Genomic DNA, 18955 nt, shown 5'->3' with positions numbered 1-18955 from the left:
ATTCACTTCCTGCCATCTGTAAAACTTATGATGTCTTGCTTCTTCAAGGCCAGAAGAAGAATCTCTCATCAGGAAGGGTCAGTCTCTTTTTTCAAGGCTCTTATCTGATTAAGATGGGCCCAGCCAGTACATCTCGCACCCAGGAGAACTTAATCACAAGAGTGAAATATATCATATTCACAGGTCCCAGGCACATTCAAGGGGAGAGGATTAGCAGGCTAACTACACCAGGACATAGAAGTATAGGATCCATCTTTGAATTCTGCCTACCATATCATGGAACATTAGATAAAGGAGCTTATCTCTCCTAAGTAATGGAGAGTCATTGAAACATTATGAGAAATGTAATAATGAAATATTGTTTTCTCTATGAATTACACTGGCAGCAATGTGGATGACAGGTTTTAGAGGGCCTGCAGTTTGTTGGACAAGATATTGGACTATGGCAGAGGCCTAAGTAAAATATGATGATGGGGGAGTGAGAGTGAATGGTACCACTACCCACCTGTCATTCAGATCAGAAACCTAAGCCTCACCCCTGATTTCTCTCACATCCCATATCCAATCCATGAGCAAATTATATCAACTGTTAACTACCAAATATCTAGAGAATATGTAACTTTTCTCCACAGCTATCATCTAGCCCAAGCCACCATCATCTCTATTGTCCATTCTTCATATCTTTTAAAATATAATCTAGGTCTATATTACTATCCTTCCCAAACCCTTCAATGACCTCTCATAGCATTTAAAATGAATCAAAACTCTCTAATACAGCTCAGTAGGCCCTTTCCTCTGCTTATCTTTCAACCATAATGTTAGCCTACGAAACCACAATCCCACTATGCTCCAGCCAAAGGCATTTTGTTCTCTGTTAAATTAGTAGACTATTCATTACTCAGGGCCTTTGCCCCTGTTCTTCCAATTTGGATTGCTCTTCCTACAGATGTTTGTGTAGCTGGATCTTCACAACATCTAGGTCTCAGCTTAAATGTCACTAAGAGCAAGCAAGTCACTCTCAATCATAATACCTCATTTTATTATCTTCATGATGCATCTATATATAGAAGTCTCTTGTTTATTTATCATTTGTCTCTCCTACTAAAAGGGAGTTCCAAGAGAGCATCACCCTTTTCTTTCAGTATCCCCTTTAATGTACAGACATGTGGCTGAAACATATCAAATTGTTTAACACGTATTTATTGAATACGTATATGCATTTGAGGAAAATTTAAAATTATTTGGGCTTGATGATTAAATGTGATTGGTAATGAAAATGAAACATGAAAGGCTTGTGGCTTTTTAATTTGAGTCACTGAGATAAAAAGTAGAGGGAACAGTGGGCTGTGGACAGAAAATGAAAGGCACGTAATGGAAACAGATAGAAAAGATGAGACATGTAAGAAAACCTTATAAAGAGCTTTATCAAATTTAAGAAGCAAACTGATCAGCACTATTCTATGATTCAGCAATCAGACTATAACATAGCCATTCCATTTAATATAAGAATCTTCTGGTGTCTTTAGGAAGAGGGTTTCTATGTCATCTTTGGGATCAAATTGAAGCTGGGAAGACTTCCAGCATCCCAAATACTAGTGATCTAATTAATCATCAACTATGATCTAATTAATCATGCTCTGTGAGACCAAAGGAGTGCAGAATTTGGTGTTGGAGAGACACACTTCTACCTGTAAGAACAAACACCTTTAAACTATTCTCATTGCTTTAACAAAGGAATGATTCTGACTCCTCAGGGACTGTGGTGTGATTCTTGTTCTTGCTCAGGGTAGGTAGATATTTCATCTGAAATTCTCATGCCCAGCATGTTTTGCTCTAAACGTTTTTCTTGCCTTTCTGAAAGGCCATGTTTATTTAAAGGAAAATCTAATCTGTCTGTGCCTGATGCTTTTCCTTTTAGCTCAGCCAAATGTTTCTTTTCTAAGAATTACGTGCTGATCAAGTGATGTCGTTGCTTGTCAGAAGTGAAAGTCACACTTACCTAGTGAAAATCTCCTGACCTCACTGGAAAGCATGAATTCAGTTTGAGATGCCCCAGCCCTGGGAGTCTGCCTTGGGTTACAAGCTTAAAAGAAGTGAAATAGCCTCACATGTCCTTTTGCTGGAGGCCAACCCTGAAAAGGAGACAGAGCTAGTCAACCCTATGGCATGTTTCTGTTTTATTCCCTAGTTCACCTTGTCTTTGGTAGTGAGTCCCTGCAAGTTTGTGTGCTTCAACTTTTCTTCCTCAGCAAGTGACCTCTGATCTACTGACTTCCTGGGGTGTTGAAAGACAAAGTGAAAATGAGGAAGAGGAAACATTAGTGGAGTGTTTGGATCAGGTTACAGGTATTCTCTGTCCCCCATCTTGAATCTGTTCCAGCACATTAAGGAGAATCCTATGCCGAAGATGAAGAGGCTGCATGGAGCCTGGTTTAAATGGAAACTAGGAATGTGGATTTGAATGATATTCTTTGCTGTTGTTTGATTGTTTTTGTTTTCTATCTTGACTTCTCACCAAGAATATTTCATTCCAGGGAAATGCAACTAACCCCTTTTATGACTTCCCCTGAACTTTGGCAGAGGTTGGAAGATACTTATGACCTGCTTTCCCTGTTACAGGGGATTTCCAAGGTGTGTCAGTGGTGGCTTGAGCAAAAGAGATGCTGCTTTTCCTCTGGCGGATTCTTCCTGTGACATTCATCTCTGTGCAGTGGCTACCCAGCACAACTTTTCAATCTTTACATGTTTCATTCTCCATCTCTCAATGTCAAAATTAATTCACACCATCATGCCCAATTTCTGCTCACTATTCCTCCCGTCTTACTGCCTCTCCCTGTAGAAGACTGTCCATATCAAACAATCTGAAGGTAATGTAAGCATAGATTAATAGGCCAGGGAGATGTTTACCGATCATTTTTCTCAGTGGCATTGTGAGTGCTTCACATTTATTTATATTTGCAAATTTTCTATTTTACATATAAATTAGAAATAATTAAGATTATCCTTTTAATAGCCTCACACTTTCCTTGGACTCCTATATGCTTTGTTGAGTGGGAAAGGGTTGAGCTTTAGCCAGTGCTAGGAATGAAAAGTAAATGTAAGACTTGTTGGCTTCCAGGGGTCACGTGTAATCATTACTCTTGGCTTCAAAGAAAGTGATGGCTACCCAGTGAACTAATCCAAACACTCTTTGAGATGATCTTGGGTCACCTGCTACCAAGGTTCTATTCTGTTCACTAAACCATGGGTGCTCACTTAGCAGCTATTACAGGCATGGGATTGTATTTGCCCAATATACATCAGCAAGTGCCCACAAAAGTAAACAACATTTGTATGAAATTAACTCTTCTCAACCCTCCCATGCCCTAATTCCTTACTCCTGATTACATGTCTGCCAGTTAAATATGAGTCCTCCCAAGTGCTTTTCACATGTGTTTAAAAACAATTCCCTATCTTCCTCTGCTTTTAAGCATCCATACTATTGTAATGACACTGCCCTCTTCTGTGCTGTCCCCAGGAGATCTCCACCTTGCTGAGAACTAAGGAAACATTGCAACCTTTGCTTTGCCTAAAAGGCACTTCCCATGTTTCCCTGAGCCTCACTGTAAATTGCCCTATTTCCAACATAGCTAAGGCTAGGTTTTTATCTTTCTTTTTTCTTTTTTAATTTATTATAGTCACAGAGAGAGAGAGAGAGAGGCAGAGACATAGGCAGAGGGAGAAGCAGGCTCCATGCACCGGGAGCCTGACGTGGGATTCGATCCCGGGGCTCCAGGATTGCGCCCTGGGCCAAAGGCAGGAGCCAAACTGCTGCGCCACCCAGGGATCCCGGTTTTTATCTTTAATAAGAGTTTACTGAATGTTGAAATCTAGACCTAAAGATAGGTTATGCATAACAACTAAATGCCAGTGATCATGGAGCCCACTGGTTTAGGCCAACCTGCAGGATCCATTTCTATGTGTCAAGAACAACTGAATACAATGCTTAGAGTAGTGCTCTGAGCACCTCTGTTGCTGAGTTCAGACCTAACTGTCAAGAGACTAAAAGAAAAGGAAGATTTTTGCTTTCCCTCTGATTTAATGCCAGCTTCACCATCTCTCATTCCCTAATTTAAATGGGCCTTAAGACAGGGTGATATATAGGAAGAACAATCTGAGGCCTTTCAATCTGAGGGAGAACTCCTCACCTACAAGGGAGTGATCTTACACTGTGGCCTCCAGAGAACAATAGTTTAATCAAAATCCTTCAAACTAATGTGTTCTGAGCTATGTGTTCACAAATATAAAAGCATAGTCATTCATTCATTCATTCATTCAGTCATTCATCCAATCAATCAAAATCAGTATTTATTGAGCACCTAATTCCTACACCTATCACCATGGCTAGCACATCGTTGCTGCTCTATAGATATTGGTTTACTGAATCAGGGGGTGAGTCTGGAACTTTCACTTAGATAAGCTAGTTTTGTTAAGAGACCTCTCTCTGGAGTCAGATAACCTGAGTTCAAACCCTGATTCTATCGTCTTATAAGTGACTTTGGGCAGCGATTTTTAAAAGTTACAATTGCCTTATTGTTAAAGATGATGGTGGTGAAGGTGATGATCATGATGATGATTATAAAATTACGATGCCTTTCTTATAGGTTTGTTGTGAAGCATTTAAGTTAGGGTGAGATAATATTAGGGTATTAGAGGGCTCAGTATAATCGTGGATGAAATTGGAAATTAGTCTTGTGATTTTCTGAGTTTCATGTGCCTGGGGAGTTGCCAGTAGCTCATAACCTTTGTCATGATGAGGTTTTCCTCTGCTAAGTCTCCTGTCTCAGTTTTCATGTACTATTTGGATGTCTGTGTAGATATCCCTCTTGAATAAGGGCTCACTTGGTTGGGACACTGGCAACCTGCCTGACACTTTGCTCATGTAGGGAACAGAATCCTTACATTTCAGTTTCTGCCTAAAGAAAGATCTGTCTTGAACCCACTCATGGCCTGGAATTCCAATAGGGGGCATCCAGTGTTGCCTGCCTCCATGTCTACCAAACAGAATAAACCACATTGATTTTTGACACTGAACAAGCCTAGCCTCAGCTGGTAAGTTGTTGCTTTTTAGGAAGAAAACTAAAATCTACATCAGGGATTTATCTCAATGATTACATGAGAAAAGGCACGTGAAAACTTGTAGCACAGTAATTGTACTGAAAGGATTTAGTGAATTATAATTTTACAATTATCATATGTTGTCATCATTCACTTCTATTTTCCATTCATCCCCTTCCTTACCTCTTTCTACTTTCTACTCAGTGACACAGAGTAGCTGCATCTGCATGTATTAATTGGTAGATATAGTCCTCATTTCGTGTAATTCCAAAAGAACAAAAGGGCATCCATAACCACAGTCATGGTGATAGTGGGCATAAAACCCATGCCTATAATATCCTCTGGGCTAATTTATCTTACCTTGTCTTATTGCTAATGTAAGACTCATTGAACCATAAGGGTCTCCCACTGCTCCAGAAAATGCTTGCCTATAAATTTAAATTTCTTCCTAGAATCTATCAGGTGTCAACATTTTAATATTTTATGTACTCCAACCATACCTTCAGGACACACAATTTGTTTACATAGCAAATGAGCTATTGGGAATTCCTTTCAGGAGAAGTTTTCATTCTTTGAATAATTCTAATGATGGCTGAGTTTCTGGAAAATCTTCTTGAGGTTTTTGTATTATTCATGGAAGGAACCATGCCTCCCAACTTATTGAACACCTAGATTTATTCCATGTAAACTCACAGTGAGATGTTGGTGTAAAAAATATGGCCACAATATGGCCTTTTGCAATCAAGCTAGATATTTTTTTATACTAAGTAGGTTTATCTAGATTTTAATAGTATAAAGATGGAGATCTAGCAGATAAACTTAAGGTAAGAAAAATAAAATTCCTCGTCTGTTGTGTCTTCTGAAAAATAAGTAATTTGTGGATTGTGTTCTGCATATATCTGGACCATGGGGGAAATGGAGAGCCGAACCTATATTCCTAAGGCCCTCACCACCCTGCATTCTACATTTCTGGAGCAACAGACTTCTGAATAGTCTTGTGTCCTTCAAAGTACCTATCCCAGTGCTGGCACCAAGAATTTGTTAATACATTAATCAATCAATAACTAATGATATAAGGATCTTTCTTTCTTTCTTTCTTTCTTTCTTTCTTTTTTTCTTTCTAAGGTTGAAAGAAATAATAGGAAGCAAATGGAGAGAAGAAAAGTGAAGGCATGTGAAGAAAATATCAGAAGGTATAGGAGTGTCTATACTTCCTCTCAGACCTCTAGAAAGGAGTAAAGTCAATAAAATCTTCATCATCATCTTTCTGTTTGATAAATATTTAAATATTTAGTCTGTCAGCTGATTTGGGAGTTTCTGTTTCTAATTTTAACCTGTGTCCTGCCTATTTGCCTTCTACCCTCATGCTTAAGTTTCACAGAAACAAAGTAAGATGCTCTAATTATTTCAGTTTAGACTCCCTGCCAAAGATCTCCATCAGACTTCCCTCCACAGTGAGCTGAAGTGGGCAAAAAAACAAGTTCAAAGACTTCAGTTATACCGTTGTTTGAAAGTGGAACTTGCCTTACCTAAGAAAGCCTCCACTTTTTTTCTGAGGCTATTTTGCCACTCCTAGAATATCAAAGGAAAGGCATCTTCCAAAACGAAAGCATGTTCAGACCCACATTTCTACCCAAAACACTGCATGGATCCCCTCTCATTCTTTCCCTCTGTTATTTGCTCTTGTTGCTGAGTCTGTTGATGAGTGGGTCAATGTCATAACCATCACCTCAAGAAGATACGATGTTTGTATTGACTCTCAAACTTGTCAGTAATGGTTGCTCCTGAAAAATGACTCCATTACCGGTACTAGGTCTCAAAGGTCCCTCCCCTGATGAAGTTAAAGTTCAGAGGAAGAGATTTTACATGGAGAAAACATTCTTATCCCTCAGTTACCTGCAAAGAAATCAAGAGTTATAAGGAATAAGCCAGGGGAATAAAAGATATGTGTCAAAAATCCAATGCCTTAAAGCTTATTCAATTATTTCTTGCTAAGAGTTACATTCAAATAATAACTCATATTTACATTTTCTACCATTATACAAATACTAGATTTCACAAAATATTTACACTTGCCACATGTGATGAACAAAATATTTTCAATTATATTTTCTATTCTATTGTATTTTTTAAATGACAAAAATGAAAAAAAAACAAAAAGAAAAAAAAATAAATGACAAAAATGAATCCCGACCACTAAATTGATTTCCCAACTCATTAATGGATCATGACCCACAGCTGAAAAGCCTTGTCTCAAAAACTCACACTCTGTGAATTTGTATTTCAAAATAATTAGTAACTTTAATGATTAATCTCAACATACAGAAACCAAAAACAGCCAATTGCAGATTTAAGCAAGATTGATAGAAATAAGAATGAAAGCAAAGAAGTGAATACTTCCAGTAAGTCATGGAAAAGAGCAAAAACAACTCTCAAAGTGTTCAAATGGGGACGACTTAGTGTTAGAACAAATAGCTCCTCACACTTCACTAGAGAGCCTGAGGAGACAGCTGCATTATAGCTCCAGTCAACAAGGATGTTCAAAATGATAACCCCAAGTAACCAAGAAAACTTTAATTGATGTTCCTCATAACATATTTAAAACAATTCAGCAAATTATTGAGCAACTCCTTTACTAAAAGCATTGCATTTAAAGTACAGACTATTTTAGAATTATTTTCAAGAAAAATATTTATTGCCAACATAAAAAAATAACTTGGTGGTTTTAAAACAACATGGCTGGTGTGGAAGGCTTCCAACTTGCAGGGATTACCCACTCTATAAACCATTTCAATAACAGAATCTCCCAGCACTAATGGTTTAACAGTCTAAAAACTGGACCAGTTAGGATCTACTATCTTTATTATTTTTCATCTCATTCTCAACTGACAGAAACAAGTCTGCACTTCTACTAGAGAGGCTAATGCCTAATCCATACCTCCTATTTCTCCAAGTGACTCTCCCCTGACATAGTTGGGCACCTCACAACTCAGCCTCACCATCTCTCTGGACCACTCTCTCCCTCATCTCAGCTCAGACAATGGGATCTCTGTTCAACTATTTTAGCATTTTGTAAAATGATATGGATTTTTTCTCTCTGACAATTCTGTCTTTTCTTCAACTTATTGTATTCATTTACAGGACATTTTCTACTTTCTCTTCTACCCAAGGTTAGATGTTCTCTTTTCTCTCAGCAACATACATTCCATCTTTATTTTCCTACTCGATTAGAGAGTCTTATTAATTCTGTACAAAGAAACTAGGGAGGGAGAGGAGTGAAAAGAGGGATGGAGACAGCTAAGATTTCCTTTTTGATATAGGACTCTGGAGTTCCTTGAAATCTGTGGACTTCTTAAAAGTAATCTTCAGCTATTTGAAATATTGATTTCTGAAGAACAGTTCCCCCCCCCCCCAAATGATGCTATAAAATACTTCACCTATTTTATGTGAACAAAGTTCTGATGCTGCTTTATTGGTAGAATTTTAGGACATCTGGTGGAACATGTGATTGTTCCGACACCTTGATAGAATGCATCAGCCTAGGTATGACTGGAGAAAAAGGATTTTTTAAAAGACTCTGAGCTCCAGACTGCTTGGGGTCTTACTGCTTAAAGGGAATTCATGACTTTGAAAATGTGTATTTGCCCAACCCAAATCTCAGTAAGTTATTTTGTGGATATTGACAACTGATTCTAAAGTTCATACATAAAGGCAAAAGACCCAAAAGAGCCACTGTAATATTAAAGAAGAACAAAGACAGGAGGACTGACATTGCCCAAAGTTAAAACTTGCTGAAAGGTATAATAATCATGGCAGTGTGATACTGGTGAAAGAATACACAGATAAATCAGCAAAACAGATTAGAAAACCCAGGAATACATACATTCCAATATAGTCAACTGATCTTTGACAAAGGAAAAAAGGTCATTTGATGGGAAAGGAAAGGTGATTTGATGGAAAAGAACAATCTTTTCAAATACATGATGCTGGAACAAGTGAACATCCACATACAAAAAAAAAATCTAGATACAGGCCTTTCACAAAAATTAATTCAAAATGGATCCTAAACCTTTGGAGCCTCTGGGTGTCTCAGTTGGTTAAGCATCTGGCCCTTGATTTCAGCTCAGGTCATGATCTCGGGGTCATGATACCAAACCCCAGGTGAGGCTCCAGAAGTTTCTCTCTCCCTCTCCCTTTCCCCTATATTCATATGCATGTTCTCTCCCTCAAAAACAAAAAACAAAAAACAAAATACAAAAACAAAGCAAAACAAAATAAAAAACACAAAATGGATACCACACCTAAATATAATACGTAATACTGTAAATCTTCTAGAAGATAACATAGGAGTAAATAAATCTAGATCACCTTGGCATCTTATGTTTTTAAATACACCAAAAACATTACTTTAGTTGTATGTCACAAGTTTGGCATAAAATTATTATCTATCAATTTTTGACATATTTTATGTATTCTATTATAATTTCTTCTATGGAACTATAGGTTATTTAGAGCTGTATTCTTGTATTTTTTTTTAAAAAGAGAGTTTGGGTGTTTTTTGGATATTACAGATTAATTTTAATTATGGTCAATAGACATGCTCTGACTTTGAAATCTGTTAAGAATTGATTAATGACTCACTGTATGGTAAATTTTAGTAACAGTTTCATGAAAACCTGAAAATAATGTGTGTTCTATTGTTGTTAGGTTGAAGGATCCATTGGGTCATGTTTGCTCATTAAGTCAAATTTGTAAAGAATATTGTCAAAGCTTTCCCTATTATTAAAGGTTTTTTGGCCCACAAGTTCTAACAATTATTGAGAGAAGTTTTAAAATCTGCCATACATTTTTAGATATATCTATGTCTTTTTGTATACCTCTCAAGTTGCTTTATGTATTTTCAGTCAGTGTTGTTAGGTACATACACTTTTAACATTGTCACATAGTTCTGGTCAATTAAATCTTATTATGAAATAATTCTTTCATGTTTTGTCATTTTCTTAAAGCCTCTTTGATGTTAATATTATAATAGTTTACATAAGATATATTTAATCTTTTATTATATGTTACATTGCATAATTTAATATTTATTATTATATTTATGTTATATGTACTGTTTAATACATAATTCTCACTTTCCATATCCTGTTAAATCTGTTTCTTATCAAAAACATATTGCTGGTTTCCCATTAGTTTATTTAAGTCAACATATTTTTCTTTTAATTGGCTTATTTAATTTTAATGTACATTTTTATTTAATGTAATTTTGACCTAATATGTTTATAATCATCTTATTCCACAATTTGTCTTCTTATATTTTGTTTCTTTACATCTTCTCATTCTCTCTTCTCCTGTATTAACTGATATTCTTTCCCATTCCATTTTTCTACCAGTATGGAAATTGTTTTGTTCTATTTTTTATAGCGATTCCTCTAAAAATTAAACCAAGTATTTTCACACCAATGACTAAAGTTATTAATACATTGTATTAATTTAGTCACTGTTAAGTGACTAAATTTATTTAGTCACTATTTATTTAGTCACTATTAAGAAATCAGTTGAACTTTTAATGGATGATTTTATGAAAAAAAACTTTTTAAGATCTTCTTTATGTCTTTTGTATTCTGCAGATTCACTGTAATTTGAATGAATATAGATTTCTTTTTATTTAGCTTCATTCATATTAGAGGTCTTCTCAAATTGGTGTCTTTTATCGTATCTGAAAAATTATTATCTCAAGGAAATTTCAAAATTGATCTGCTACACTTTCTCTCTTCTCCCTTTTTATTCTATATTCTGAGTTTTCCAACTTCCTTCATCTTTTTAGTTCTATCTCTATGTTGCTTCTGTATAATTTCTCCTGACTGTATCTTTTAGTTTACTAAAATATTTATAGTATTTTCTACAAAATCTTTTACTGAAAATATTTTATATTTTACCAACTTTGTAGTCAACTGTGTATAATCTCCTATTAAATGTTAACTTTTTACTTTCAATTATTTTACTTTTAGTATCTATGAGTTTTTTTTCAAACCTTCTATTTGAAAGGCTTGAAAAAAAACATTGAATACCAATATGTGGCTTCTTTTTCCTTTTATTTTCAAAATGTGCTTTCATTATTTATATACAGTAAGTATAGTCTTAAATTTTAGTCTTATAAGTAAAATGCTAAGAGTGGGTTTTTGTTTGTTTCTTTGTTTTGTTTTCTCTGTTACTACTGGATTTTCTTCCTGGTGCAAAGTTTCTTGTCTTCCTTTGTGTGTTTTTTTCTGTTGTTGTTGTTGTTAATTTAAAACAGTTTACTAGATGGAAAATCCTTGAATAATTTTGTCATCACTAATTTGTTTGCTTAATAAATATAAGGCCTTTCAACCACCACATAAATTAAGAGACAATGATGTAAACCAGACCCAGATGACTTTCATGTTTCCCATATCATTACACACTCTATCACTCTTCCAAAATGTAACCACTAACTGGACTTTTACAGTAATTGCTTCCTTTTGTTTCTTTATGATTTTATCATCTAATTTGCATTGCTAGGCATTATAGTTTAATCTTGACCATTTTTAAATCCTCACCATTTTTTAAACATGATATGTTTTGTAGATATATTTTAAATTTACACATTCCTCCTCTCTCTCCTTCTTCTTAAGATAACTTATCTGTTGAATATTTCAAGATATTTGACCCGTTGAATTCCCAACATTCTTGATCTGGCTGATTGCTTATTCTTGGTATAGGTCCATATACCAAGAACAAAGACAAACATGTATTTGTCCTCTATATCCCTCATTATTGGCAACTGAATCCAGAGGCTTGGCATATAATATTTGAGTTCCACTTTGTGTTTTAGCAGGTGTTGGTGCTCACTGCCTAGGTGTATAAGTAAATTGGCTATGCAAAATACTCATATATATGAGTATATATGAATATATTAATTTGAATAAATTTACAGATACTCTCCTCATATACTATTTAGTTACCCAGTTGTACAGTTCATAATAGAAAGTACAGGTTAATGTTTAATTTATCCCTCTCATTTATCTAGATTTTATAGTGTAATGATCCCTTTTCATCCTCAAAAGATGACAAATTGTATTTTACAGAATATATATCATTAATAACACATGGATTTCAACATATTTTACTAGTATTTATTGAAGTTGTTTCTCCTTTGAAGTTCAAATTTTCCTCTTTTAGACCTGTGGAAATACATAAAATTTGTTTCCTGAGTCTTTTGGGCATAATTCTAGAAGCTTTCACTGGCTTTCTTGTTATCTGGAATGACAAAATATTCCAGACTAGACATCTCAGATTCAGATGTTTCTCCATGAAGTTCTGATTTCTTTAAAGGGAAGATAGTATTTCAAGACCACAGTCTGAATTCCAGAAGTGCTAGGTACTGGAATATAAATACCTTTTAAAATAATATTTGTATTTGTGCTTATATTACTTTTTGTATTTTTTCTATACCAATGACTTTTTAATCATTTAGGTTATCTGAAGCTTGATGTCTAGTAAATTCCTTAAGAAAGGATCAAGGTAACAATATTATCTGAGTTTTTGCATGGTGATAATATATTATATGTAACTTTTAGATGTATATCACTTTTACTGAATATAAAATCTTTGACTCACATTTTCTTCCTTTAAATATTATAAATATGTTGCTACCTTTTTATTTGGCTCAAAACATTGCTATAAAATATGTAATAGTAATCTAATTTTCTTTCCCTTATAATTTATATTCTCTTTTTGCCTAGATGTTCAAAGTATTTTTCTTTTTCTTTAAAGACTGTTGTAGTGACTAGAACACATCTTGCTGCTAGTAATTCTGGGTTAGTATTATCAACTGCATGTTATTGTCTTTCAATATGAATTTAAATTTTTTAGCTTAGAGATTTCTCTTGAACAATAGGTTTTGATACTCTTTTCTTTTCTTGCTTTCATTGCTTTTCAGGGTCTCCCATTATACACTTTGGATCTCCTTTACCTGTCTTTAATCTCTCACTTTCTTGAAAAATAATTTTTATCTCACTTTTAATTTCTTTACTTTTTTTCCTAAAGATACTACTTGTTGTTTTTATTTACTTTTGTATTTCTTCTAGTTTAGCTTTGATTTCTAAACTAATATTTGTTTCCATTTTTAATTCTTTAGTTCTGCCACTAAGCTCTGATTTTTTTCATTCTGACTCATGTTCTTTCATGTCTTATTTAATTTTGTCAGTGTATTTTAGATAATTGTAAAACAGCACATAATAGCTTTCATCTATATATTGAACATGTCTTTCTGGTGTTGTTTCACTCACTGTGGAGATGCTCTACTCCTTCATCTTTTTTTCTTCATAGTAACTTTGTATGGGATTTTGCCTCAATGTTTTCCTTTTGCACATCATACGTAAAATTAAATTTCCTGAATTTGCAAATGGAGACTTGATTCAGATAGCTTTCCTGACTTTAAAAAGGTAAATTCTCTGTTGTTTTGGTGTATTGCTAGCAGAAATATGGTGTCTTGCTTTCTAAGTTATCCTGACTCTGTTTCCCTGCCCCTTACATCCCCTCTTTATCTCTGCTCCTATCATGCTCAATTTTTTAAAGATTTTATTTATTTATTTTGGAGAGAGCACGTGCAAGCAAGGGAAGCAGCAAAAAGAGAGTGAGAAAAACAATCTTCAAGCAGACTCCGCACTGAGTTCAATCCCAGTACCATGAAATCATAACCTAAGCCAACATCAAGATTCAGCTGCTCAACTGACTAAGATACCCAGACACCCTAATGCTTAACTTTTAATTTACTCTAGTAGTTCTTCTCCTCAGTCTTGTATCCCATCTAGAAGAAAGCCCTGGCTTCTTATATTAAAAAGCTAATCAGGACCAGACTTCTCTGAGCCAGTTAGGCCTTATCTCAGAAATCTTGCAATTAGTTGCTACTGGACATACAAAACTCTTTTCATTTTTAGCTACTGTTCTTAAACTGGCATGCCAATCTTCTTTTTTTTTAAGTTTATTTATTTTAGGGAGATAGAGTCGGGGTGGGGGGGAAGAAGGAGAGGGAGAGAAATCCTTAAGGAGACTCCCTGCTGAGCATGGAACCCAGTGTGGGGCTTGATCCCAGGCTCTGAGATCATGACATGAGCTGAAACCAGGAGTCAGATGCTCAACTGAGCCACCCATGTGCCCCTGGCTGCCAATCTTTCAAGTGAGTGTCTTTTACCTCTGGGAATTCATTTGATCTCAGGCTGATTAGATACTCCATCAATTCCTTTTACTTCTTTCATTGCAAACTCTGATACTGTGCAGATCTTGTGGCTGTCATTTGTTTGTCTCTACAGGCTAGTAATTTGGAGTATGTAAGAAACTCTGTTGCATAGCTTTCATATAGATTTCATCCATGATGTTTTCTTTTACTGGTTTGTTTCTCTGTTCTTAGGTGAGATAAAGAAAAATTTAGATACTATACTGGCATGCCTCTAGTTCCTTAAGCTTTACTATTAGCTAGTCATTTTCTTGATAAACTATTTATAGAAATTCTTTGAAGCCTAGCATAACTGTGCATGACTGATGTCATCAGTATAAACCATTAAAAATAAACCCATGGGCTTCATGGGATGCCTGGGTGGCTCAGCAGTTGAGTGTCTGCCTTCCGCTCAGGTCATGATCCTGGAGTCCCGGAATCAAGTCCCACATTGGGCTCCCTGCATGGAGCCTGCTTCAATCTCTGCCTATGTCTCTGCCTCTCTCTCTCTCTCTCTCTCTCTCTTGCTCTGTGTGTGTGTGTGTGTCTCATGAATAAATAAATAAAATCTTAAAAAAAAGAAAAACATGGACTTACAATCCAGACAAAATGGACTAAGCATATTCCATTCTATTTCTTCTACTAATTAAAAATATAACCCCAGAAAAAATATAAACCATTGATCAAAAGACTTTGAAAGGTGGAGAAAATAATGCAGTCTTCCACGAGAAATCAAGACTCAAGGACAGCACAGTGATGAGCCCCACCAAATTTCATTTTCCTTTTTCATTCTTTCTTTCTATTGTTTTTTTCATAGACGTTCAATATTTAGCTATTTGTGTTTTAAAATGAGAAAATAGAAAGACGCAAGGGAAAAATTTAAGAAAGAAACAATTTTAAATAATTTCCCTAAATTGAAAGATGATACAGGAAAACTAAAAAAGTAAATAAATAAAAAACTATACTTAACATCATACTTAAAGGTGAGAGATTGAACTCTTGTCATCTATGATCAGAAAACAGAATGTTCAGTTTTACTACACTCATTACTCTTATTCAACATTTATTGGGATTATAGCCAGTGTAATAAGGCAGAAAAGGAGATTAATAGTCATATAGATTAGAGAGAGTAAAATAAAACATTTCTATTTAGATATCTAGACAACCCAAAAGATATACAAGAAACCTAATAGAACTAAGCAATGAATTTAATGAGATTACAGGATATAAAGTCAACATATGAAAGTTAATTTTATTTGTATAGACTAACAATGACCAACTGAAAATTAAAATTAATTCAATGATGCTATTTATTATAGCTCTAAAAACTGTGAGTTATAAAATATTAAGTATAGATATTGTGAAATATATGAAAGATCTGTTTACTGGAAACTAAAACATTGATGGTAAACCTAAGAGCTAAATAATTATGGAGATATATACCATGGTTAGAAATTAGAAGACCTGACATTATCAAGATATCCATTTTTTCCCAATTAATCTATATATTTAATTTAATCCTAATCAAAACCCTTATAGAAGTTTTTTGTAGAAATTTTAGGATGACCCGAAAGTACATACGGAAACAAAGGAAAATGTTTCTGTAAATGGTGTCAGTTATCAAAGAAAGGAATAACTGGGATCTTAGCAACAAAAAGAAATATGGAGGACATTCATAGGGTAATACTATTAAAGACTCTAGGAAGATAGCTGTGAAGCTGGTCCATAAAACAATCATTTTAGATAGTAGCAGTTAAACACAGGGTTCCAGAAGGGAAATCTCCAAGGAAGTTTGCACTGTTATTTTATTTTAGATGACAAGTTAATCTTGGTGAGACTGAATTAAAGATATTTTATATCTCTGATAGAGAGCACAGGGACAGATTAATAATTAAGAGAAAACAAAAGGAAAAAAGGGGGGAAGCCACAATTGTATATCTAAGGAAGAAAATATGATACAAAAGAAATATAATTTATATGTATGTGTGCATCCATGTGTGATGGTGGTAGCATAAGTACTAACCCTACTAGTGACAGAGTAGGAAGTCAAAAGATTGGAATTTTAAAAATCAGGATATAAGGGTATAGATTTGTTATTTTAAAACATAGAGTTAAATAGCTGAAGAAACACTTAAAATCAATAAAAGCAAATTCTTGGTAGGATAGTATGGAGTAGGAAACTGTGTTTATTGTAAGAGATAAACTGTAGTGTGTATATCTTACAATTTTTTAACCATATACTTGCAATATTTATCATTTATTAAAATATTGCCTATTTGTAAAAGAATATATAATACAGTATATACCTTAATAATTTTCACATAGTGAAAGAATACCTTCTCAATTTTCAAAGCCCAGATAATGTCTTATACCTTCCATGAATCTTCTTACCTCTAGAACCCTCATGGTCTCACCATTTATATTAGGCACCTTTATTGTTACTGCTCATCCTAAGTCCACAGACTGACTTGCATGACCTTTCAACCACTACATATATGTGCATTACTTCCAGAAAGAAATATAAGTCCTCTGAAGTTATACTATCAAGAAGAACCAGTTATTGAAGTGGGCCAGCCAACCACCTGCCTGGATGACTTGTGCAATATGTCCAGTAATGACTGAGAGAAATGTTTTGATCCGTAATGATGACACAGGAAGATGCTAAACTCACCTCTTCTCATATACATACCAAATCTAGAGCTATATATGTATCAATTTCCTTTGGAAGAAAAAAAATCCAAAAATTGGGCAGAATGACCCCTTCACATCAAACAAATGAAAGGGAAACCTCCTTAAAGCAGAAAGGAAAGGCCAGGATACAATCTCACCATAAATGCCACACCCAGCAGGATGACCAATAATCAGGAGGAAGGGATCTCAAAACCTGAAGCTTCTTCCTGAGTAGTGAAAGGTTCATACACCCCATTGGGCATCACAACTTTTAAGACCAACACCTGGAAGAAGTGCCCCCAAAACATCTGGCTTTGAAGATCAACAGAGCTCATGCTCACAGGACCCGCATGGTTGTGGTAAACTAAGAAGTATCTCCTATAAGGACTGCACATAGGCTCGCCTGCCCAGCACAAAAAGAAGTCCTTTGAAAACTCCCTAGACTTTATGTGTAAGAGACTTATTTCCTAATTTTAAAGTATAAGTCTAAGGTACAGGGCCTGGAAAGGATATCTGTCAGGAATGGAGGCTATGAGCACCATCTTTCTGCTTTCCTTATGCCTTGCTAAAGCTGAAAAACACCATCTTTTTTTTTTTCTTTTCTTTTCCCTGGGTTCCAACTTTATGCTCCAGCTGGTCGGGGCCATCTTTGTGTTCTACCTCTGCCACACTCCAAATCGTCATTACTTACCAGCAGGGAGCTTCTACACATGTCAGTTGCCCTGGTTTTATATCTGGCAACCCAAATTTTGCAGCTGCCATCCTGGAGATGTCCCTTTATCACTCGACTCTAGAAGCCAAGAGGGCCTTACATCCCGAGGTCCTCTGGGACTATAAAAGTCAGAGAGACTTCTAGGCAAAATATCACTCCCAAGGCATTGCACAGAAAACAGACTGAAAAATACTTTCCATCTTTCTGAGAAAGAGACCTATTTGCTTGTCCAGTAGCTTGTGGGGCAGGCTGCTGACTTGGCACATTTTATAGGATCCTATGGAAGGGCTCTCAGGGAGTAGAGGCTGATGAGTGTTCCTTTTGTGATCATCCTCTGTCTCACTCCAGCTCACATGTATCTTACAGAAAGGAGCCAATACCCTTCTCTGGTGCCCTCGTATTTGTAGCTACTGGCAGGAGCATGTCTATGTGCCCTGTCTCTTGTTGCCATCAGGATTTACTCTCGTAGGTCCCACAGGACTGTAACAAAAGGAGATAGAGTTCTTAATCAGCTGCCACCCCCAAGGCACAGGAAGAAACAACAGACCCAGGAACTCAATCTTAGTTTATCATCATAGATGCAGCCTGAGGACAGACTTCTAATTAGACACACTTCTAAAGGCTAACTGTAAAACCTTTACTGAAACCTCAGAGAGTGGACACTATCTGCATGCTCTCCCTCTATTGTGCTTCAGAGCTCCTGCATGTCTCAGAGGGGAGCTCTAATATGCATTTAGTACCTCAGGTTTTATGTCTGGTGCCCTGGTTTTTGCAGCTGCTGCTCAGGGGATATTTCTTCATCACCTGGCTCTGGTGTCCAGGGAGGCTTTTGTTCCTGGGTCACAGAAAATTGTAACAATTAGAGAGACAGTTCATGGCTGGCTACCACCCCCAGGACACCACAGAGACTGAAACACAGCTTGGATAATCTCAAAGATTTAAGAGACAATGAAAAGCTAGGATAGGGTTGAATGATAAGGTTTATCTCCTATGCAAGGCCAACTCTTCAAAACTGGGTAATAAGACTGTTTTGTCTAGCACATAGGAACTAACACAGAGTCAAGCAAATGAAGAAACAGAATATGTTCAAGAAAAAAAAAAGAACAAGATAAAACCTCAAGAAAAAAGCCTTAATTAAATAGAGATATGTAATTTACTTGATGAAGAGTTCAAAGTTACAGTTATAGAGATGCTCATAGAACTTGGGAGAAGAATGGATGAACACAGTACTTCAACAA

The sequence above is a fragment of the Vulpes vulpes genome, chromosome 13, assembly GCF_048418805.1.
Source record: "Vulpes vulpes isolate BD-2025 chromosome 13, VulVul3, whole genome shotgun sequence".
Taxonomy (NCBI): Eukaryota; Metazoa; Chordata; class Mammalia; order Carnivora; family Canidae; genus Vulpes; species Vulpes vulpes.
This window is presented reverse-complemented; position numbering follows the sequence as displayed.